The sequence below is a fragment of the Ranitomeya imitator genome, chromosome 6 (assembly GCF_032444005.1).
Source record: "Ranitomeya imitator isolate aRanImi1 chromosome 6, aRanImi1.pri, whole genome shotgun sequence".
Classification (NCBI taxonomy): Eukaryota; Metazoa; Chordata; class Amphibia; order Anura; family Dendrobatidae; genus Ranitomeya; species Ranitomeya imitator.
In genome coordinates, this window is record NC_091287.1 from 549,892,616 (window position 1) to 549,919,155 (window position 26,540).

General features: G+C 47.4%; 1 protein-coding gene across 1 annotated transcript in view; it reads right to left on the reverse strand.

Annotated features, from left to right (window-relative positions):
* The window catches only part of TRAPPC9 (trafficking protein particle complex subunit 9), a 645,843-nt gene extending 631,271 nt beyond the window's left edge, over positions 1-14,572 (reverse strand). The window contains exon 1 of the mRNA XM_069731953.1: positions 14,356-14,572. The gene's annotated coding sequence lies outside the window, so the exon portion shown is untranslated. The remainder of the gene's footprint in view (positions 1-14,355) is intronic.
* Positions 14,573-26,540: the final 11,968 nt, after the last annotated feature.

Sequence of the window (26,540 nt, forward strand, 5' to 3'; positions counted from 1 at the left end):
GCCACATAGTGACGGTATCGGGGCCCCAGTAGCCGCCTGTACTCGGCTCCTATATATCAGATGTAAGGGCCACATAGTGATGGTATCAGGGGCCCCAGCAGCCGCGTGTACTCAGCTCCTATATATCAGGTGTAAGGGCCACATAGTGACGGTATCAGGAGCCCCAGCAGCCGCCTGTACTCAGCTCCTATATATCAGGTGTAAGGGCCACATAGTGACGGTATCAGGGGCCCCAGCAGCCGCCTGTACTCAGCTCCTATATATCAGGTGTAAGAGCCACATAGTGACGGTATCAGGGGCCCCAGCAGCAGCCTGTACTCAGCTCCTATATATCAGGTGTAAGAGCCACATAGTGACGGTATCAGGGGCCCCAGCAGCCACCTGTACTCAGCTCCTATATATCAGGTGTAAGGGCCACATAGTGACGGTATCAGGAGCCCCAGCAGCCGCCTGTACTTAGCTCCTATATATCAGGTGTAAGGGCCACATAGTGATGGTATCAGGGGCCCCAGCAGCCGCCTGTACTCACCTCCTATATATCAGGTGTAAGAGCCACATAGTGACGGTATCAGAGGCCCCAGCAGCAGCCTGTACTCAGCTCCTATATATCAGGTGTAAGGGCCACATAGTGATGGTATCAGGAGCCCCAGCAGCCGCCTGTACTCAGCTCCTATATATCAGGTGTAAGGGCCACATAGTGACGGTATCAGGGGCCCCAGCAGCCGTCTGTACTCAGCTCCTATATATCAGATGTAAGGGCCACATAGTGATGGTATCAGGGGCCCCAGCAGCAGCCTGTACTCAGCTCCTATATATCAGATGTAAGGGCCACATAGTGATGGTATCAGGGGCCCCAGCAGCCGCCTGTACTCACCTCCTATATATCAGGTGTAAGGGCCACATAGTGATGGTATCAGGGGCCCCAGCAGCAGCCTGTACTCAGCTCCTATATATCAGGTGTAAGAGCCACATAGTGACGGTATCAGGGGCCCCAGCAGCCACCTGTACTCAGCTCCTATATATCAGGTGTAAGGGCCACATAGTGATGGTATCAGGGGCCCCAGCAGCAGCCTGTACTCAGCTCCTATATATCAGGTGTAAGAGCCACATAGTGACGGTATCAGGGGCCCCAGCAGCCGCCTGTACTCAGCTCCTATATATCAGGTGTAAGGGCCACATAGTGACAGTATCAGGAGCCCCAGCAGCCGCGTGTACTCAGCTCCTATATATCAGGTGTAAGGGCCACATAGTGACGGTATCAGGAGCCCCAGCAGCCGCGTGTACTCAGCTCCTATATATCAGGTGTAAGAGCCACATAGTGACGGTATCAGGGGCCCCAGCAGCCGCCTGTACTCAGCTCCTATATATCAGGTGTAAGGGCCACATAGTGACGGTATCAGGGGCCCCAGCAGCCGCGTGTACTCAGCTCCTATATATCAGGTGTAAGGGCCACATAGTGATGGTATCAGGGGCCCCAGCAGCAGCCTGTACTCAGCTCCTATATATCAGGTTTAAGGGCCACATAGTGACGGTATCAGGAGCCCCAGCAGCAGCCTGCACTCAGCTCCTATATATCAGGTTTAAGGGCCACATAGTGATGGTATCAGGGGCCCCAGCAGCAGCCTGTACTCAGCTCCTATATATCAGGTTTAAGGGCCACATAGTGATGGTATCAGGGGCCCCAGCAGCAGCCTGTACTCAGCTCCTATATATCAGGTGTAAGGGCCACATAGTGACGGTATCAGGAGCCCCAGCAGCAGCCTGCACTCAGCTCCTATATATCAGGTGTAAGAGCCACATAGTGACGGTATCAGGGGCCCCAGCAGCCGCCTGTACTCAGCTCCTATATATCAGGTGTAAGGGCCACATAGTGATGGTATCAGGGGCCCCAGCAGCAGCCTGTACTCAGCTCCTATATATCAGGTGTAAGGGCCACATAGTGACGGTATCAGGGGCCCCAGCAGCCGCGTGTACTCAGCTCCTATATATCAGGTGTAAGAGCCACATAGTGACGGTATCAGGGGCCCCAGCAGCAGCCTGTACTCAGCTCCTATATATCAGGTGTAAGAGCCACATAGTGACGGTATCAGGGGCCCCAGCAGCAGCCTGTACTCAGCTCCTATATATCAGATGTAAGGGCCACATAGTGATGGTATCAGGGGCCCCAGCAGCAGCCTGTACTCAGCTCCTATATATCAGATGTAAGGGCCACATAGTGACGGTATCAGGGGCCCCAGCAGCCTGTACTCAGCTCCTATATATCAGGTGTAAGGGCCACATAGTGATGGTATCAGGGGCCCCAGCAGCAGCCTGTACTCAGCTCCTATATATCAGGTGTAAGAGCCACATAGTGACGGTATCAGGGGCCCCAGCAGCCGCCTGTACTCAGCTCCTATATATCAGGTGTAAGGGCCACATAGTGATGGTATCAGGGGCCCCAGCAGCAGCCTGTACTCAGCTCCTATATATCAGGTGTAAGAGCCACATAGTGACGGTATCAGGGGCCCCAGCAGCCGCCTGTACTCAGCTCCTATATATCAGGTGTAAGGGCCACATAGTGATGGTATCAGGGGCCCCAGTAGCCTGTACTCAGCTCCTATATATCAGGTGTAAGGGCCACATAGTGATGGTATCAGGGCCCCAGCAGCCGCCTGTACTCAGCTCCTATATATCAGGTGTAAGGGCCACATAGTGATGGTATCAGGGGCCCCAGCAGCCGCCTGCACTCAGCTCCTATATATCAGGTGTAAGGGCCACATAGTGACGGTATCAGGGGCCCCAGCAGCCGCCTGTACTCAGCTCCTATATATCAGGTGTAAGGGCCACATAGTGATGGTATCAGGGGCCCCAGCAGCCGCCTGTACTCAGCTCCTATATATCAGGTGTAAGGGCCACATAGTGACAGTATCGGGGCCCCAGCAGCCTGTACTCAGCTCCTATATATCAGATGTAAGGGCCACATAGTGACGGTATCAGGGGCCCCAGCAGCAGCCTGTACTCAGCTCCTATATATCAGATGTAAGGGCCACATAGTGACGGTATCAGGGGCCCCAGCAGCCGCCTGTACTCAGCTCCTATATATCAGATGTAAGGGCCACATAGTGACGGTATCAGGGGCCCCAGCAGCAGCCTGTACTCAGCTCCTATATATCAGGTGTAAGAGCCACATAGTGACAGTATCAGGGGCCCCAGCAGCCGCCTGTACTCAGCTCCTATATGTCAGGTGTAAGGGCCACATAGTGACGGTATCAGGGGCCCCAGCAGCAGCCTGTACTCAGCTCCTATATATCAGGTGTAAGGGCCACATAGTGACGGTATCAGGGGCCCCAGCAGCCGCCTGTACTCAGCTCCTATATATCAGGTGTAAGAGCCACATAGTGACGGTATCAGGGGCCCCAGCAGCCGCCTGTACTCAGCTCCTATATATCAGGTGTAAGGGCCACATAGTGATGGTATCAGGGGCCCCAGCAGCAGCCTGTACTCAGCTCCTATATATCAGATGTAAGGGCCACATAGTGACGGTATCAGGGGCCCCAGCAGCCGCCTGTACTCAGCTCCTATATATCAGGTGTAAGGGCCACATAGTGATGGTATCAGGGGCCCCAGCAGCCTGTACTCAGCTCCTATATATCAGGTGTAAGAGCCACATAGTGACGGTATCAGGGCTCCAGCAGCCGCCTGTACTCAGCTCCTATATATCAGGTGTAAGGGCCACATAGTGACGGTATCAGGGCCCCAGCAGCCGCCTGTACTCAGCTCCTCTATATCAGGTGTAAGAGCCACATAGTGACGGTATCAGGGCTCCAGCAGCAGCCTGTACTCAGCTCCTATATATCAGGTGTGAGGGCCACATAGTGACGGTATCAGGGGCCCCAGCAGCCGCCTGTGCTCAGCTCCTATATATCAGGTGTAAGGGCCACATAGTGACGGTATCAGGGGCTCCAGCAGCAGCCTGTACTCAGCTCCTATATATCAGGTGTAAGGGCCACATAGTGACGGTATCAGGGGCCCCAGCAGCCTGCACTCAGCTCCTATATATCAGGTGTAAGGGCCACATAGTGACATATCAGGGGCCCCAGCAGCCTGTACTCAGCTCCTATATATCAGGTGTAAGGGCCACATAGTGATGGTATCAGGGGCCCCAGCAGCCGCCTGCACTCAGCTCCTATATATCAGGTGTAAGAGCCACATAGTGACGGTATCAGGGGCCCCAGCAGCCAACTGTACTCAGCTCCTATATATCAGGTGTGAGGGCCACATAGTGATGGTATCAGGGGCCCAGCAGCAGCCTGTACTCAGCTCCTATATATCAGGTGTAAGAGCCACATAGTGACGGTATCAGGGGCCCCAGCAGCCGCCTGTGCTCAGCTCCTATATATCAGGTGTAAGGGCCACATAGTGACGGTATCAGGGGCCCCAGCAGCAGCCTGTACTCAGCTCCTATATATCAGGTGTAAGAGCCACATAGTGACGGTATCAGGGGCCCCAGCAGCCGCCTGTGCTCAGCTCCTATATATCAGGTGTAAGGGCCACATAGTGACGGTATCAGGGGCCCCAGCAGCCGCCTGCACTCAGCTCCTATATATCAGGTGTAAGGGCCACATAGTGACGGTATCAGGGGCCCCAACAGCAGCCTGTACTCAGATCCTATATATCAGGTGTAAGGGCCACATAGTGACGGTATCAGGGGCCCAAGCAGCCTGCACTCAGCTCCTATATATCAGGTGTAAGGGCCACATAGTGACGGTATCAGGGGCCCCAGCAGCAGCCTGTACTCAGCTCCTATATATCAGGTGTAAGGGCCACATAGTGACGGTATCAGGGGCCCCAGCAGCCGTCTGTACTCAGCTCCTATATATCAGGTGTAAGGGCCACATAGTGACGGTATCAGGGGCCCCAGCAGCCTGCACTCAGCTCCTATATGTCAGGTGTAAGGGCCACATAGTGACGGTATCAGGGGCCCCAGCAGCCGCCTGCACTCAGCTCCTATATATCAGGTGTAAGGGCCACATAGTGATGGTATCAGGGCCCCAGCAGCCGCCTGTACTCAGCTCCTATATATCAGATGTAAGGGCCACATAGTGATGGTATCAGGGCCCCAGCAGCCGCCTGTACTCAGCTCCTATATATCAGGTGTAAGGGCCACATAGTAACGGTATCAGGGGCCCCAGCAGCCGCCTGTACTCAGCTCCTATATATCAGGTGTAAGGGCCACATAGTGATGGTATCAGGGGCCCCAGCAGCCTGTACTCAGCTCCTATATATCAGGTGTAAGGGCCACATAGTGACGGTATCAGGGGCCCCAGCAGCCGCCTGCACTCAGCTCCTATATGTCAGGTGTAAGGGCCACATAGTGACGGTATCAGGGGCCCCAGCAGCCGTCTGTACTCAGCTCCTATATGTCAGGTGTGAGGGCCACATAGTGACGGTATCAGGGGCCCCAGCAGCCGCGTGTACTCAGCTCCTTTATATCAGGTGTAAGGGCCACATAGTGACAGTATCAGGGGCCCCAGCAGCCGCCTGCACTCAGCTCCTATATGTCAGGTGTGAGGGCCACATAGTGACGGTATCAGGGGCCCCAGCAGCCGCGTGTACTCAGCTCCTTTATATCAGGTGTAAGGGCCACATAGTGACAGTATCAGGGGCCCCAGCAGCCGCCTGTACTCAGCTCCTATATATCAGGTGTGAGGGCCACATAGTGACGATATCAGGGGCCCCAGCAGCCGCCTGTACTCAGCTCCTATATATCAGGTGTAAGGGCCACATAGTGACGGTATCAGGGGCCCCAGCAGCCGCCTGTACTCAGCTCCTATATATCAGGTGTAAGGACCACATAGTGATGGTATCAGGGGCCCCAGCAGCCTGTACTCAGCTCCTATATATCAGGTGTAAGGGCCACATAGTGACGCTATCAGGAGCCCCAGCAGCCGCCTGTACTCAGCTCCTATATATCAGGTGTGAGGGCCACATAGTGACGATATCAGGGGCCCCAGCAGCCGCCTGTACTCAGCTCCTATATATCAGGTGTAAGGGCCACATAGTGATGGTATCAGGGGCCCCAGCAGCCGCCTGTACTCAGCTCCTATATATCAGGTGTAAGGGCCACATAGTGACGGTATCAGGGGCCCCAGCAGCAGCCTGTACTCAGCTCCTATATATCAGGTGTAAGGGCCACATAGTGACGGTATCAGGGGCCCCAGCAGCAGCCTGTACTCAGCTCCTATATATCAGGTGTAAGGGCCACATAGTGATGGTATCAGGGGCCCCAGCAGCCGCCTGTACTCAGCTCCTATATATCAGGTGTAAGGGCCACATAGTGATGGTATCAGGGGCCCCAGCAGCCGCCTGCACTCAGCTCCTATATATCAGGTGTAAGGGCCACATAGTGATGGTATCAGGGGCCCCAGCAGCCGCCTGTACTCAGCTCCTATATATCAGGTGTAAGGGCCACATAGTGACGGTATCAGGGGCCCCAGCAGCCGCCTGTACTCAGCTCCTATATATCAGGTGTAAGGGCCACATAGTGACGGTATCAGGGGCCCCAGCAGCCGCCTGTACTCAGCTCCTATATATCAGGTGTAAGGGCCACATAGTGACGGTATCAGGGGCCCCAGCAGCCTGTACTCAGCTCCTATATATAAGATGTAAAGGGCCACATAGTGACGGTATCAGGGGCCCCAGCAGCCGCCTGCACTCAGCTCCTATATATCAGGTGTAAGGGCCACATAGTGACGGTATCAGGGGCCCCAGCAGCCGCCTGTACTCAGCTCCTATATATCAGGTGTAAGGGCCACATAGTGATGGTATCAGGGGCCCCAGCAGCCTGTACTCAGCTCCTATATATCAGGTGTGAGGGCCACATAGTGATGGTATCAGGGGCCCCAGTAGCCTGCACTCAGCTCCTATATATCAGATGTAAGGGCCACATAGTGACGGTATCAGGGGCCCCAGCAGCCGCCTGCACTCAGCTCCTATATATCAGGTGTAAGGGCCACATAGTGACGGTATCAGGGGCCCCAGCAGCAGCCTGTACTCAGCTCCTATATATCAGGTGTAAGGGCCACATAGTGACGGTATCAGGGGCCCCAGCAGCCTGTACTCAGCTCCTATATATCAGGTGTAAGGGCCACATAGTGATGGTATCAGGGGCCCCAGCAGCCGCCTGTACTTAGCTCCTATATATCAGGTGTAAGGGCCACATAGTGACGGTATCAGGGGCCCCAGCAGCCGTCTGTACTCAGCTCCTATATATCAGGTGTAAGGGCCACATAGTGACGGTATCAGGGGCCCCAGCAGCCGCCTGTACTCAGCTCCTATATATCAGGTGTAAGGGCCACATAGTGATGGTATCAGGGGCCCCAGCAGCCGCCTGTACTCAGCTCCTATATATCAGGTGTAAGGGCCACATAGTGACGGTATCAGGGGCCCCAGCAGCCGTCTGTACTCAGCTCCTATATATCAGGTGTAAGGGCCACATAGTGACGGTATCAGGGGCCCCAGCAGCCGTCTGTACTCAGCTCCTATATATCAGGTGTAAGGGCCACATAGTGACGGTATCAGGGGCCCCAGCAGCCGCCTGTACTCAGCTCCTATATATCAGGTGTAAGGGCCACATAGTGACGGTATCAGGAGCCCCAGCAGCCGCCTGTACTCAGCTCCTATATATCAGGTGTAAGGGCCACATAGTGACGGTATCAGGGGCCCCAGCAGCCGCCTGTACTTAGCTCCTATATATCAGGTGTAAGGGCCACATAGTGACGGTATCAGGGGCCCCAGCAGCCGTCTGTACTCAGCTCCTATATATCAGGTGTAAGGGCCACATAGTGACGGTATCAGGGGCCCCAGCAGCCGCCTGTACTCAGCTCCTATATATCAGGTGTAAGGGCCACATAGTGACGGTATCAGGGGCCCCAGCAGCCGCCTGTACTCAGCTCCTATATATCAGGTGTAAGGGCCACATAGTGATGGTATCAGGGGCCCCAGCAGCGTGTACTCAGCTCCTATATATCAGGTGTAAGGGCCACATAGTGATGGTATCAGGGGCCCCAGCAGCCGCCTGTACTCAGCTCCTATATATCAGGTGTAAGGGCCACATAGTGACGGTATCAGGGCCCCAGCAGCCTGTACTCAGCTCCTATATATCAGGTGTAAGGGCCACATAGTGACGGTATCAGGGGCCCCAGCAGCCGCCTGTACTCAGCTCCTATATATCAGGTGTAAGGGCCACATAGTGATGGTATCAGGGGCCCCAGCAGCCTGTACTCAGCTCCTATATATCAGGTGTAAGGGCCACATAGTGATGGTATCAGGGGCCCCAGCAGCCGCCTGTACTCAGCTCCTATATATCAGGTGTAAGGGCCACATAGTGACGGTATCAGGGGCCCCAGCAGCCACCTGTACTCAGCTCCTATATATCAGGTGTAAGGGCCACATAGTGATGGTATCAGGGCTCCAGCAGCCTGTACTCAGCTCCTATATATAAGATGTAAGGGCCACATAGTGACGGTATCAGGAGCCCCAGCAGCCGCCTGTACTCAGCTCCTATATATCAGGTGTAAGGGCCACATAGTGATGGTATCAGGGCTCCAGCAGCCTGTACTCAGCTCCTATATATAAGATGTAAGGGCCACATAGTGACGGTATCAGGGGCCCCAGCAGCAGCCTGTACTCAGCTCCTATATATCAGGTGTAAGGGCCACATAGTGACGGTATCAGGGGCCCCAGCAGCCGCCTGTACTCAGCTCCTATATATCAGGTGTAAGGGCCACATAGTGACGGTATCAGGGGCCCCAGCAGCCGCCTGCACTCAGCTCCTATATATCAGGTGTAAGGGCCACATAGTGACGGTATCAGGGGCCCCAGCAGCCGCCTGTACTCAGCTCCTATATATCAGGTGTAAGGGCCACATAGTGATGGTATCAGGGGCCCCAGCAGCGTGTACTCAGCTCCTATATATCAGGTGTAAGGGCCACATAGTGATGGTATCAGGAGCCCCAGCAGCCGCCTGTACTCAGCTCCTATATATCAGGTGTAAGGGCCACATAGTGACGGTATCAGGGCCCCAGCCGCCTGTACTCAGCTCCTATATATCAGGTGTAAGGGCCACATAGTGATGGTATCAGGGGCCCCAGCAGCCGCCTGTACTCAGCTCCTATATATCAGGTGTAAGGGCCACATAGTGACGGTATCAGGGGCCCCAGCCGCCGCCTGTACTCAGCTCCTATATATCAGATGTAAGGGCCACATAGTGATGGTATCAGGGGCCCCAGCAGCCGCCTGTACTCAGCTCCTATATATCAGGTGTAAGGGCCACATAGTGACGGTATCAGGGGCCCCAGCAGCCGCCTGTAATCAGCTCCTATATATCAGGTGTAAGGGCCACATAGTGACGGTATCAGGGGCCCCAGTAGCCTGTACTCAGCTCCTATATATCAGGTGTAAGGGCCACATAGTGACGGTATCAGGGGCCCCAGCAGCCGCCTGTACTCAGCTCCTATATATCAGGTGTAAGGGCCACATAGTGATGGTATCAGGGCTCCAGCAGCCTGTACTCAGCTCCTATATATAAGATGTAAGGGCCACATAGTGACGGTATCAGGGGCCCCAGCAGCAGCCTGTACTCAGCTCCTATATATCAGGTGTAAGGGCCACATAGTGACGGTATCAGGGGCCCCAGCAGCCGCCTGTACTCAGCTCCAATATATCAGGTGTAAGGGCCACATAGTGACGGTATCAGGGGCCCCAGCAGCCGCCTGCACTCAGCTCCTATATATCAGGTGTAAGGGCCACATAGTGACGGTATCAGGGGCCCCAGCAGCCGCCTGTACTCAGCTCCTATATATCAGGTGTAAGGGCCACATAGTGATGGTATCAGGGGCCCCAGCAGCGTGTACTCAGCTCCTATATATCAGGTGTAAGGGCCACATAGTGATGGTATCAGGAGCCCCAGCAGCCGCCTGTACTCAGCTCCTATATATCAGGTGTAAGGGCCACATAGTGACGGTATCAGGGCCCCAGCCGCCTGTACTCAGCTCCTATATATCAGGTGTAAGGGCCACATAGTGATGGTATCAGGGGCCCCAGCAGCCGCCTGTACTCAGCTCCTATATATCAGGTGTAAGGGCCACATAGTGACGGTATCAGGGGCCCCAGCCGCCGCCTGTACTCAGCTCCTATATATCAGATGTAAGGGCCACATAGTGATGGTATCAGGGGCCCCAGCAGCCGCCTGTACTCAGCTCCTATATATCAGGTGTAAGGGCCACATAGTGACGGTATCAGGGGCCCCAGCAGCCGCCTGTAATCAGCTCCTATATATCAGGTGTAAGGGCCACATAGTGACGGTATCAGGGGCCCCAGTAGCCTGTACTCAGCTCCTATATATCAGGTGTAAGGGCCACATAGTGACGGTATCAGGGGCCCCAGCAGCCGCCTGTACTCAGCTCCTATATATCAGGTGTAAGGGCCACATAGTGACGGTATCAGGGGCCCCAGCAGCCGCCTGCACTCAGCTCCTATATATCAGGTGTAAGGGCCACATAGTGACGGTATCAGGGGCTCCAGCAGCCGCCTGTAATCAGCTCCTATATATCAGGTGTAAGGGCCACATAGTGACGGTATCAGGGGCCCCAGCAGCCTGTACTCAGCTCCTATATATCAGGTGTAAGGGCCACATAGTGATGGTATCAGGGGCCCCAGCAGCCTGTACTCAGCTCCTATATATCAGGTGTAAGGGCCACATAGTGACGGTATCAGGGCCCCAGCAGCCCGTACTCAGCTCCTATATATCAGATGTAAGGGCCACATAGTGATGGTATCAGGGGCCCCAGCAGCCGCCTGTACTCAGCTCCTATATATCAGGTGTAAGGGCCACATAGTGACAGTATCGGGGCCCCAGCAGCCTGTACTCAGCTCCTATATATCAGATGTAAGGGCCACATAGTGATGGTATCAGGGGCCCCAGCAGCCGCCTGTACTCAGCTCCTATATATCAGATGTAAGGGCCACATAGTGATGGTATCAGGGGCCCCAGCAGCCGCCTGTACTCAGCTCCTATATATCAGATGTAAGGGCCACATAGTGACGGTATCAGGGGCCCCAGCAGCCGCCTGTACTCAGCTCCTATATATCAGATGTAAGGGCCACATAGTGACGGTATCAGGAGCCCCAGCAGCCGCCTGTACTCAGCTCCTATATATCAGGTGTAAGGGCCACATAGTGATGGTATCAGGGGCCCCAGCAGCCGCCTGTACTCAGCTCCTATATATCAGGTGTAAGGGCCACATAGTGACGGTATCAGGAGCCCCAGCAGCCGCCTGTACTCAGCTCCTATATATCAGGTGTAAGGGCCACATAGTGACAGTATCGGGGCCCCAGCAGCCGTCTGTACTCAGCTCCTATATATCAGGTGTAAGGGCCACATAGTGATGGTATCAGGGGCCCCAGCAGCCGCCTGTACTCAGCTCCTATATATCAGGTGTAAGGGCCACATAGTGACGGTATCAGTGGCCCCAGCAGCAGCCTGTACTCAGCTCCTATATATCAGGTGTAAGGGCCACATAGTGATGGTATCAGGGGCCCCAGCAGCCGCCTGTACTCAGCTCCTATATATCAGATGTAAGGGCCACATAGTGATGGTATCAGGGGCCCCAGCAGCCGCCTGTACTCAGCTCCTATATATCAGGTGTAAGGGCCACATAGTGATGGTATCAGGGGCCCCAGCAGCCGCCTGTACTCAGCTCCTATATATCAGGTGTAAGGGCCACATAGTGATGGTATCAGGGGCCCCAGCAGCCTGTACTCAGCTCCTATATATCAGGTGTAAGGGCCACATAGTGACGGTATCAGGGCCCCAGCAGCCCGTACTCAGCTCCTATATATCAGATGTAAGGGCCACATAGTGATGGTATCAGGGGCCCCAGCAGCCGCCTGTACTCAGCTCCTATATATCAGGTGTAAGGGCCACATAGTGACAGTATCGGGGCCCCAGCAGCCTGTACTCAGCTCCTATATATCAGATGTAAGGGCCACATAGTGATGGTATCAGGGGCCCCAGCAGCCGCCTGTACTCAGCTCCTATATATCAGATGTAAGGGCCACATAGTGATGGTATCAGGGGCCCCAGCAGCCGCCTGTACTCAGCTCCTATATATCAGATGTAAGGGCCACATAGTGACGGTATCAGGGGCCCCAGCAGCCGCCTGTACTCAGCTCCTATATATCAGATGTAAGGGCCACATAGTGACGGTATCAGGAGCCCCAGCAGCCGCCTGTACTCAGCTCCTATATATCAGGTGTAAGGGCCACATAGTGATGGTATCAGGGGCCCCAGCAGCAGCCTGTACTCAGCTCCTATATATCAGGTGTAAGGGCCACATAGTGATGGTATCAGGGGCCCCAGCAGCCGCGTGTACTCAGCTCCTATATATCAGGTGTAAGGGCCACATAGTGATGGTATCAGGGGCCCCAGCAGCCGCCTGTACTCAGCTCCTATATATCAGGTGTAAGGGCCACATAGTGACGGTATCAGGGGCCCCAGCAGCCTGTACTCAGCTCCTATATATCAGGTGTAAGGGCCACATAGTGATGGTATCAGGGGCCCCAGCAGCAGCCTGTACTCAGCTCCTATATATCAGATGTAAGGGCCACATAGTGACGGTATCAGGGCCCCAGCCGCCTGTACTCAGCTCCTATATATCAGGTGTAAGGGCCACATAGTGACGGTATCAGGGCCCCAGCAGCCCGTACTCAGCTCCTATATATCAGATGTAAGGGCCACATAGTGATGGTATCAGGGGCCCCAGCAGCCGCCTGTACTCAGCTCCTATATATCAGGTGTAAGGGCCACATAGTGACAGTATCGGGGCCCCAGCAGCCTGTACTCAGCTCCTATATATCAGATGTAAGGGCCACATAGTGATGGTATCAGGGGCCCCAGCAGCCGCCTGTACTCAGCTCCTATATATCAGATGTAAGGGCCACATAGTGATGGTATCAGGGGCCCCAGCAGCCGCCTGTACTCAGCTCCTATATATCAGATGTAAGGGCCACATAGTGACGGTATCAGGGGCCCCAGCAGCCGCCTGTACTCAGCTCCTATATATCAGATGTAAGGGCCACATAGTGACGGTATCAGGAGCCCCAGCAGCCGCCTGTACTCAGCTCCTATATATCAGGTGTAAGGGCCACATAGTGATGGTATCAGGGGCCCCAGCAGCAGCCTGTACTCAGCTCCTATATATCAGGTGTAAGGGCCACATAGTGATGGTATCAGGGGCCCCAGCAGCCGCGTGTACTCAGCTCCTATATATCAGGTGTAAGGGCCACATAGTGATGGTATCAGGGGCCCCAGCAGCCGCCTGTACTCAGCTCCTATATATCAGGTGTAAGGGCCACATAGTGACGGTATCAGGGGCCCCAGCAGCCTGTACTCAGCTCCTATATATCAGGTGTAAGGGCCACATAGTGATGGTATCAGGGGCCCCAGCAGCAGCCTGTACTCAGCTCCTATATATCAGATGTAAGGGCCACATAGTGACGGTATCAGGGGCCCCAGCAGCCGCCTGTACTCAGCTCCTATATATCAGGTGTAAGGGCCACATAGTGATGGTATCAGGGGCCCCAGCAGCAGCCTGTACTCAGCTCCTATACATCAGATGTAAGAGCCACATAGTGACGGTATCAGGGCCCCAGCCGCCTGTACTCAGCTCCTATATATCAGGTGTAAGGGCCACATAGTGACGGTATCAGTGGCCCCAGCAGCAGCCTGCACTCAGCTCCTATATATCAGGTGTAAGGGCCACATAGTGATGGTATCAGGGGCCCCAGCAGCCGCCTGTACTCAGCTCCTATATATCAGGTGTAAGGGCCACATAGTGACGGTATCAGGGGCCCCAGCAGCCTGTACTCAGCTCCTATATATCAGGTGTAAGGGCCACATAGTGATGGTATCAGGGGCCCCAGCAGCCGCCTGTACTCAGCTCCTATATATCAGGTGTAAGGGCCACATAGTGATGGTATCAGGGGCCCCAGCAGCCGCCTGTACTCAGCTCCTATATATCAGGTGTAAGGGCCACATAGTGACGGTATCGGGGCCACATAGTGACGGTATCGGGGCCACATAGTGACGGTATCGGGGCCACATAGTGACGGTATCGGGGCCACATAGTGACGGTATCGGGGCCCCTGGTTACTCAGCTCACAGACCGGGTGTGAGGGTCGGGCACAGACCCCAGGACTCAGCATTTTGGGCCCCACCACGGAGAGCGGCACAGGGGCCCCTGATGAGCCCATAACAGCCTGCACTGCGGTGATGCGACCAGCAGGGGGCAGCATACACAGCAGACAATCACCCACCTGTCTCTCTGCTCCTCTCTCACAACACTGCCCGCCACTTCCGGCTTCGGAGGGCGGAGGAGGAGTCACCATCCTTCGAGCGGGGGGGGGGGAACTACACAACCTGCTCCCACTCTGTCCCGTCACTGATCGCAGCCGCGTCTATATTTCACCCATCGCTTCATTAAATAGCTGCAATTTTACAGTCACTAAGAAGTTATTCTCCTCAGCTCCCCCTGAGGTCTATAAAAAGTTGGTATCTTCCAAAGTGCTACGATTGGGGCAAAGCAGCCGGCTCCCAGAATTGTATTTTGACTGGGAACCAATAATATTTTAGCCGGTTGACGCGTCATCAGTTACTAAGACGAAAACGAGCAGAGCAGGTTGAGCTGATGCGGCGCTGATCAGCCACCAGATGGCGCTGTAGATGAGCACAGGACGGACTGCGCCGTTTACTTGCTGAAATGTCGTCCGTTTCGGTGTGACCGCGGATCTGTGCGGACGGTGACACATGGCGGATCCTGACGTGTTCTGTGCTCTCCCCGCTGCAGCCCCTTGTGAATAGCACTGATGTCAGGTCCCAGGGGCGGACGTACCGCGAGGCAGCCGGTGCAGCGGGGTCCCGAGCTGTCAGTGTCCGCCCCTGAGGTACGGCCCCGTCTTATTACCCCGTCTCACACGTGCTCCGGCTGCACCGGCTGCTCTACAAGGCGCTTTCCATCGTTTTTGGTCTCGATACCGACTCTGGACGCCCGATGTTGATTTTTGTCCATTTTGTGCCTCAGTGATTTCCGTACGTTTTGTCTATTATTTCTCTTCAGACGTTTCTGGCATCTGCAGCGAACATTTACTGTCACGTTTATCTCAGGGAGGAACATTCTTCTTCCCATGTTTGTAAATGGTTTTACTTTGTTTTGGTTTGATATCATTAAAATTGTTACTTTAAATCCCATATGCATTGGTCTTTCCCCTCCATATAATACAATACACAGCCCACAGTCCTTCATATAATATAATGCACAGCCCACAGTCCTTCATATAGTATAATGCACAGCCCACAGTCCTTCATATAATATAATGCACAGCCCACAGTCCTTCATATAATATAATGCACAGCCCACAGTCCTTCATATAGTATAATGCACAGCCCACAGTCCTTCATATAGTATAATGCACAGCCCACAGTCCTTCATATAGTATAATGCACAGCCCACAGTCCTTCATATAGTATAATGCACAGCCCACAGTCCTTCATATAGGATAATGCACAGCCCACAGTCCTTCATATAGGATAATGCACAGCCCACAGTCCTTCATATAGGATAATGCACAGCCCACAGTCCTTCATATAGGATAATGCACAGCCCACAGTCCTTCATATAGTATAATGCACAGCCCACAGTCCTTCATATAATATAATGCACAGCCCACAGTCCTTCATATAGTATAATGCACAGCCCACAGTCCTTCATATAATATAATACACAGCCCACAGTCCTTCATATAGTATAATGCACAGCCCACAGTCCTTCATATAATATAATGCACAGCCCACAGTCCTTCATATAATATAATGCACAGCCCACAGTCCTTCATATAGTATAATGCACAGCCCATATCTTACATATAGTATAATGCACAGCCCACAGTCCTTCATATAGTATAATGCACAGCCCATATCTTCCATATAGTATAATGCACAGCCCATATCTTCCATATAATATAATGCACAGCCCATATCTTCCATATAATGCACAGCCCACAGTCCTTCATATAGTATAATGCACAGCCCACAGTCCTTCATATAATATAATGCACAGCCCACAGTCCTTCATATAGTATAATGCACAGCCCACAGTCCTTCATATAATATAATGCACAGCCCACAGTCCTTCATATAGTATAATGCACAGCCCATATCTTACATATAGTATAATGCACAGCCCATATCTTACATATAGTATAATGCACAGCCCATATCTTCCATATAATATAATGCACAGCCCATATCTTCCATATAGTATAACGCACAGCCCATATCTTCCATATAGTATAATGCACAGCCCACAGTCCTTCATATAATATAATGCACAGCCCACAGTCCTTCATATAGTATAATGCACAGCCCACAGTCCTTCATATAGTATAATGCACAGCCCACAGTCCTTCATATAATATAATGCACAGCCCACAGTCCTTCATATAGTATAATGCACAGCCCACAGTCCTTCATATAATATAATGCACAGCCCACAGTCCTTCATATAGTATAATGCACAGCCCATATCTTACATATAGTATAATGCACAGCCCATATCTTACATATAGTATAATGCACAGCCCATATCTTCCATATAATATAATGCACAGCCCATATCTTCCATATAGTATAATGCACAGCCCATATCTTCCATATAGTATAATGCACAGCCCACAGTCCTTCATATAGTATAATGCACAGCCCACAGTCCTTCATATAATATAATGCACAGCCCATATCTTACATATAGTGTAATGCACAGCCCACAGTCCTTCATATAGTATAATGCACAGCCCATATCTTCCATATAATATAATACACACAGCCCACAGTCCTTCATATAGTATAATGCACAGCCCATATCTTCCATATAGTATAATGCACAGCCCACAGTCCTTCATATAATATAATGCACAGCCCACAGTCCTTCATATAGTATAATGCACAGCCCATATCTTACATATAGTATAATGCACAGCCCATATCTTACATATAGTATAATGCACAGCCCATATCTTCCATATAATATAATGCACAGCCCATATCTTCCATATAGTATAATGCACAGCCCATATCTTCCATATAGTATAATGCACAGCCCACAGTCCTTCATATAGTATAATGCACAGCCCACAGTCCTTCATATAGTATAATGCACAGCCCACAGTCCTTCATATAGTATAATGCACAGCCCATATCTTCCATATAATATAATGCACAGCCCACAGTCCTTCATATAGTATAATACACAGCCCATATCTTACATATAGTATAATGCACAGCCCACAGTCCTTCATATAGTATAATGCACAGCCCACAGTCCTTCATATAGTATAATGCACAGCCCACAGTCCTTCATATAGTATAATGCACAGCCCACAGTCCTTCATATAGTATAATGCACAGCCCACAGTCCTTCATATAGTATAATGCACAGCCCACAGTCCTTCATATAGTATAATGCACAGCCCACAGTCCTTCATATAGTATAATGCACAGCCCATATCTTCCATATAGTATAATGCACAACCCACAGTCCTTCATATAGTATAATGCACAGCCCACAGTTCTTCATATAGTATAATTCACAGCCCACAGTCCTTCATATAGTATAATGCACAGCCCATATCTTCCATATAATATAATGCACAGCCCACAGTCCTTCATATAGTATAATGCACAGCCCATATCTTCCATATAATATAATGCACAGCCCACAGTCCTTCATATAATATAATGCACAGCCCATATCTTACACATAGTATAATGCACAGCCAACAGTCCTTCATATAGTATAATGCACAGCCCATATCTTCCATATAGTATAATGCACAACCCACAGTCCTTCATATAGTATAATGCACAGCCCACAGTCCTTCATATAGTATAATGCACAGCCCATATCTTCCAAATAATATAATGCACAGCCCACAGTCCTTCATATAGTATAATGCACAGCCCATATCTTCCATATAATATAATGCACAGCCCACAGTCCTTCATATAATATAATGCACAGCCCATATCTTACATATAGTATAATGCACAGCCCACAGTCCTTCATATAGTATAATGCACAGCCCATATCTTACATATAGTATAATGCACAGCCCACAGTCCTTCATATAGTATAATGCACAGCCCATATCTTCCATATAATATAATGCACAGCCCACAGTCCTTCATATAATATAATGCACAGCCCATATCTTACATATAGTATAATGCACAGCCCACAGTCCTTCATATAGTATAATGCACAGCCCATATCTTACATATAGTATAATGCACAGCCCACAGTCCTTCATATAGTATAATGCACAGCCCACAGTCCTTCATATAGTATAATGCACAGCCCACAGTCCTTCATATAGGATAATGCACAGCCCACAGTCCTTCATATAGGATAATGCACAGCCCACAGTCCTTCATATAGGATAATGCACAGCCCACAGTCCTTCATATAGTATAATGCACAGCCCACAGTCCTTCATATAATATAATGCACAGCCCACAGTCCTTCATATAGTATAATGCACAGCCCACAGTCCTTCATATAATATAATACACAGCCCACAGTCCTTCATATAGTATAATGCACAGCCCACAGTCCTTCATATAATATAATGCACAGCCCACAGTCCTTCATATAATATAATGCACAGCCCACAGTCCTTCATATAGTATAATGCACAGCCCATATCTTACATATAGTATAATGCACAGCCCACAGTCCTTCATATAGTATAATGCACAGCCCATATCTTCCATATAGTATAATGCACAGCCCATATCTTCCATATAATATAATGCACAGCCCATATCTTCCATATAATGCACAGCCCACAGTCCTTCATATAGTATAATGCACAGCCCACAGTCCTTCATATAATATAATGCACAGCCCACAGTCCTTCATATAGTATAATGCACAGCCCACAGTCCTTCATATAATATAATGCACAGCCCACAGTCCTTCATATAGTATAATGCACAGCCCATATCTTACATATAGTATAATGCACAGCCCATATCTTACATATAGTATAATGCACAGCCCATATCTTCCATATAATATAATGCACAGCCCATATCTTCCATATAGTATAACGCACAGCCCATATCTTCCATATAGTATAATGCACAGCCCACAGTCCTTCATATAATATAATGCACAGCCCACAGTCCTTCATATAGTATAATGCACAGCCCACAGTCCTTCATATAGTATAATGCACAGCCCACAGTCCTTCATATAATATAATGCACAGCCCACAGTCCTTCATATAGTATAATGCACAGCCCATATCTTCCAAATAATATAATGCACAGCCCATATCTTCCATATAGTATAATGCACAGCCCATATCTTACATATAGTATAATGCACAGCCCATATCTTACATATAGTATAATGCACAGCCCATATCTTCCATATAATATAATGCACAGCCCATATCTTCCATATAGTATAATGCACAGCCCATATCTTCCATATAGTATAATGCACAGCCCACAGTCCTTCATATAGTATAATGCACAGCCCACAGTCCTTCATATAATATAATGCACAGCCCATATCTTACATATAGTGTAATGCACAGCCCACAGTCCTTCATATAGTATAATGCACAGCCCATATCTTCCATATAATATAATACACACAGCCCACAGTCCTTCATATAGTATAATGCACAGCCCATATCTTCCATATAGTATAATGCACAGCCCACAGTCCTTCATATAATATAATGCACAGCCCACAGTCCTTCATATAGTATAATGCACAGCCCATATCTTACATATAGTATAATGCACAGCCCATATCTTACATATAGTATAATGCACAGCCCATATCTTCCATATAATATAATGCACAGCCCATATCTTCCATATAGTATAATGCACAGCCCATATCTTCCATATAGTATAATGCACAGCCCACAGTCCTTCATATAGTATAATGCACAGCCCACAGTCCTTCATATAGTATAATGCACAGCCCACAGTCCTTCATATAGTATAATGCACAGCCCATATCTTCCATATAATATAATGCACAGCCCACAGTCCTTCATATAGTATAATACACAGCCCATATCTTACATATAGTATAATGCACAGCCCACAGTCCTTCATATAGTATAATGCACAGCCCACAGTCCTTCATATAGTATAATGCACAGCCCACAGTCCTTCATATAGTATAATGCACAGCCCACAGTCCTTCATATAGTATAATGCACAGCCCACAGTCCTTCATATAGTATAATGCACAGCCCACAGTCCTTCATATAGTATAATGCACAGCCCACAGTCCTTCATATAGTATAATGCACAGCCCATATCTTCCATATAGTATAATGCACAACCCACAGTCCTTCATATAGTATAATGCACAGCCCACAGTTCTTCATATAGTATAATTCACAGCCCACAGTCCTTCATATAGTATAATGCACAGCCCATATCTTCCATATAATATAATGCACAGCCCACAGTCCTTCATATAGTATAATGCACAGCCCATATCTTCCATATAATATAATGCACAGCCCACAGTCCTTCATATAATATAATGCACAGCCCATATCTTACACATAGTATAATGCACAGCCAACAGTCCTTCATATAGTATAATGCACAGCCCATATCTTCCATATAGTATAATGCACAACCCACAGTCCTTCATATAGTATAATGCACAGCCCACAGTCCTTCATATAGTATAATGCACAGCCCATATCTTCCAAATAATATAATGCACAGCCCACAGTCCTTCATATAGTATAATGCACAGCCCATATCTTCCATATAATATAATGCACAGCCCACAGTCCTTCATATAATATAATGCACAGCCCATATCTTACATATAGTATAATGCACAGCCCACAGTCCTTCATATAGTATAATGCACAGCCCATATCTTACATATAGTATAATGCACAGCCCACAGTCCTTCATATAGTATAATGCACAGCCCATATCTTCCATATAATATAATGCACAGCCCACAGTCCTTCATATAATATAATGCACAGCCCATATCTTACATATAGTATAATGCACAGCCCACAGTCCTTCATATAGTATAATGCACAGCCCATATCTTACATATAGTATAATGCACAGCCCACAGTCCTTCATATAGTATAATGCACAGCCCATATCTTACATATAGTATAATGCACAGCCCACAGTCCTTCATATAGTATAATGCACAGCCCATATCTTCCATATAATATAATGCACAGCCCACAGTCCTTCATATAATATAATGCACAGCCCATATCTTACATATAGTATAATGCACAGCCCACAGTCCTTCATATAGTATAATGCACAGCCCACAGTCCTTCATATAGTATAATACACAGCCCACAGTCCTTCATATAGTATAATGCACAGCCCATATCTTCCATATAATATAATGCACAGCCCACAGTCCTTCATATAGTATAATGCACAGCCCATATCTTCCATATAATATAATGCACAGCCCACAGTCCTTCATATAATATAATGCACAGCCCATATCTTACATATAGTGTAATGCACAGCCCACAGTCCTTCATATAGTATAATGCACAGCCCATATCTTCCATATAATATAATGCACAGCCCACAGTCCTTCATATAGTATAATGCACAGCCCATATCTTACATATAGTATAATGCACAGCCCACAGTCCTTCATATAGTATAATGCACAGCCCACAGTCCTTCATATAGTATAATGCACAGCCCATATCTTACATATAGTATAATGCACAGCCCACAGTCCTTCATATAGTATAATGCACAGCCCATATCTTCCATATAATATAATGCACAGCCCACAGTCCTTCATATAATATAATGCACAGCCCATATCTTACATATAGTATAATGCACAGCCCACAGTCCTTCATATAGTATAATGCACAGCCCATATCTTACATATAGTATAATGCACAGCCCACAGTCCTTCATATAGTATAATGCACAGCCCATATCTTACATATAGTATAATGCACAGCCCACAGTCCTTCATATAGTATAATGCACAGCCCATATCTTCCATATAATATAATGCACAGCCCACAGTCCTTCATATAATATAATGCACAGCCCATATCTTACATATAGTATAATGCACAGCCCACAGTCCTTCATATAGTATAATGCACAGCCCATATCTTACATATAGTATAATGCACAGCCCACAGTCCTTCATATAATATAATGCACAGCCCATATCTTACATATAGTATAATGCACAGCCCACAGTCCTTCATATAGTATAATGCACAGCCCATATCTTCCATATAATATAATGCACAGCCCACAGTCCTTCATATAATATAATGCACAGCCCATATCTTACATATAGTATAATGCACAGCCCACAGTCCTTCATATAATATAATGCACAGCCCATATCTTACATATAGTATAATGCACAGCCCACAGTCCTTCATATAGTATAATGCACAGCCCACAGTCCTTCATATAGTATAATGCACAGCCCATATCTTCCATATAATATAATGCACAGCCCACAGTCCTTCATATAGTATAATGCACAGCCCATATCTTACATATAGTATAATGCACAGCCCACAGTCCTTCATATAGTATAATGCACAGCCCACAGTCCTTCATATAGTATAATGCACAGCCCATATCTTCCATATAATATAATGCACAGCCCACAGTCCTTCATATAGTATAATGCACAGCCCATATCTTCCATATAGTATAATGCACAGCCCATATCTTCCATATAATATAATACACAGCCCATATCTTCCATATAATATAATGCACAGCCCTTCATATAGTATAATGCACAGCCCATATCTTCCATATAATATAATACACAGCCCATATCTTCCATATAGTATTAATGTACAGCCCATATCTTCCATATAATATAATACACAGCCCATATCTTCCACATAGTATAATGCACAGCCCATATCTTCCATATAGTATAATGCACAGCCCATATCTTACATATAATATAATGCACAGCCCACAGTCCTTCATATAGTATAATGCACAGCCCACAGTCCTTCATATAGTATAATGCACAGCCCACAGTCCTTCATATAGTATAATGCACAGCCCATATCTTCCATATAATATAATGCACAGCCCACAGTCCTTCTTATAGTATAATGCACAGCCCATATCTTCCATATAATATAATGCACAGCCCACAGTCCTTCATATAGTATAATGCACAGCCCATATCTTCCATATAATATAATGCACAGCCCACAGTCCTTCATATAGTATAATGCACAGCCCATATCTTCCATATAGTATAATGCACAGCCCATATCTTCCATATAATATAATACACAGCCCATATCTTCCATATAATATAATACACAGCCCATATCTTCCATATAGTATTAATGTACAGCCCATATCTTCCATATAATATAATACACAGCCCATATCTTCCATATAGTATAATGTACAGCCCATATCTTCCATATAATATAATACACAGCCCATATCTTCCATATAGTATAATGCACAGCCCATATCTTCCATATAGTATAATGCACAGCCCATATCTTCCATATAATAAAATACACAGCCCATATCTTCCATATAATATAATACACAGCCCATATCTTCCATATAGTATTAATGTACAGCCCATATCTTCCATATAATATAATACACAGCCCATATCTTCCATATAGTATAATGTACAGCCCATATCTTCCATATAATATAATACACAGCCCATATCTTCCATATAGTATAATGCACAGCCCATATCTTCCATATAGTATAATGCACAGCCCATATCTTCCATATAATATAATACACAGCCCATATCTTCCATATAATATAATACACAGCCCATATCTTCCATATAGTATTAATGTACAGCCCATATCTTCCATATAGTATAATACACAGCCCATATCTTCCATATAGTATAATGCACAGCCCATATCTTCCATATAATATAATGCACAGCCCACAGTCCTTCATATAGTATAATACACAGCCCATATCTTACATATAGCATAATGCACAGCCCACAGTCCTTCATATAGTATAATGCACAGCCCACAGTCCTTCATATAGTATAATGCACAGCCCATATCTTCCATATAATATAATGCACAGCCCACAGTCCTTCATATAGTATAATGCAAATGCACAGCCCATATCTTCCATATAATATAATGCACAGCCCATATCTTACATATAATACACAGCCCATATCTTACATATAGTATAATGCACAGCCCATATCTTCCATATAGTATAATGCACAGCCCATATCTTCCATATAATATAATGCACAGCCCACAGTCCTTCATATAGTATAATGCACAGCCCATATCTTCCATATAATATAATGCACAGCCCACAGTCCTTCATATAGTATAATGCACAGCCCATATCTTCCATATAATATAATGCACAGCCCACAGTCCTTCATATAGTATAATGCACAGCCCATATCTTCCATATAATATAATGCACAGCCCACAGTCCTTCATATAGTATAATGCACAGCCCATATCTTCCATATAGTATAATGCACAGCCCATATCTTCCATATAATATAATGCACAGCCCACAGTCCTTCATATAGTATAATACACAGCCCACAGTCCTTCATATAGTATAATGCACAGCCCATATCTTCCATATAGTATAATACACAGCCCATATCTTCCATATAATATAATACACAGCCCATATCTTCCATATAGTATTAATGTACAGCCCATATCTTCCATATAATATAATATACAGCCCATATCTTCCATATAGTATTAATGTACAGCCCATATCTTCCATATAATACAATACACAGCCCATATCTTCCATATAATATAATACACAGCCCACAGTCCTTCATATAGTATAATGCACAGCCCATATCTTCCATATAGTATAATGCACAGCCCATATCTTCCATATAATATAATGCACAGCCCACAGTCCTTCATATAGTATAATGCACAGCCCATATCTTCCATATAATATAATACACAGCCCATATCTTCCATATAATATAATACACAGCCCATATCTTCCATATAGTATTAATGTACAGCCCATATCTTCCATATAATATAATACACAGCCCATATCTTCCATATAGTATAATGTACAGCCCATATCTTCCATATAATATAATACACAGCCCATATCTTCCATATAATATAATGCACAGCCCATATCTTCCATATAGTATAATGCACAGCCCATATCTTCCATATAGTATAATGCACAGCCCATATCTTCCATATAGTATAATGTACAGCCCATATCTTCCATATAATATAATGCACAGCCCATATCTTCCATATAGTATAATGTACAGCCCATATCTTCCATATAGTATAATGTACAGCCCATATCTTCCATATAGTATAATGTACAGCCCATATCTTCCATATAGTATAATGCACAGCCCATATCTTCCATATAATATAATGCACAGCCCATATCTTCCATATAATATAATGCACAGCCCATATCTTCCATATAGTATAATGCACAGCCCATATCTTCCATATAGTATAATGCACAGCCCATATCTTTCATATAGTATAGTCCACAGTCCTTCATATAGTATAATGCACAGCCCATATCTTCCATATAATATAATGCACAGCCCATATCTTCCATATAGTATAATGCACAGCCCATATCTTCCATATAGTATAATGCACAGCCCATATCTTACATATAATATAATACACAGCCCATATCTTCCATATAGTATAATGTACAGCCCATATCTTCCATATAATATAATACACAGCCCATATCTTCCACATAGTATAATGCACAGCCCATATCTTCCATATAGTATAATGCACAGCCCACAGTCCTTCATATAGTATAATGCACAGCCCACAGTCCTTCATATAGTATAATGCACAGCCCACAGTCCTTCATATAGTATAATGCACAGCCCATATCTTCCATATAATATAATGCACAGCCCACAGTCCTTCATATAGTATAATACACAGCCCATATCTTACATATAGTATAATGCACAGCCCACAGTCCTTCATATAGTATAATGCACAGCCCACAGTCCTTCATATAGTATAATGCACAGCCCACAGTCCTTCATATAGTATAATGCACAGCCCACAGTCCTTCATATAGTATAATGCACAGCCCACAGTCCTTCATATAGTATAATGCACAGCCCACAGTCCTTCATATAGTATAATGCACAGCCCATATCTTCCATATAGTATAATGCACAACCCACAGTCCTTCATATAGTATAATGCACAGCCCACAGTCCTTCATATAGTATAATTCACAGCCCACAGTCCTTCATATAGTATAATGCACAGCCCATATCTTCCATATAATATAATGCACAGCCCACAGTCCTTCATATAGTATAATGCACAGCCCATATCTTCCATATAATATAATGCACAGCCCA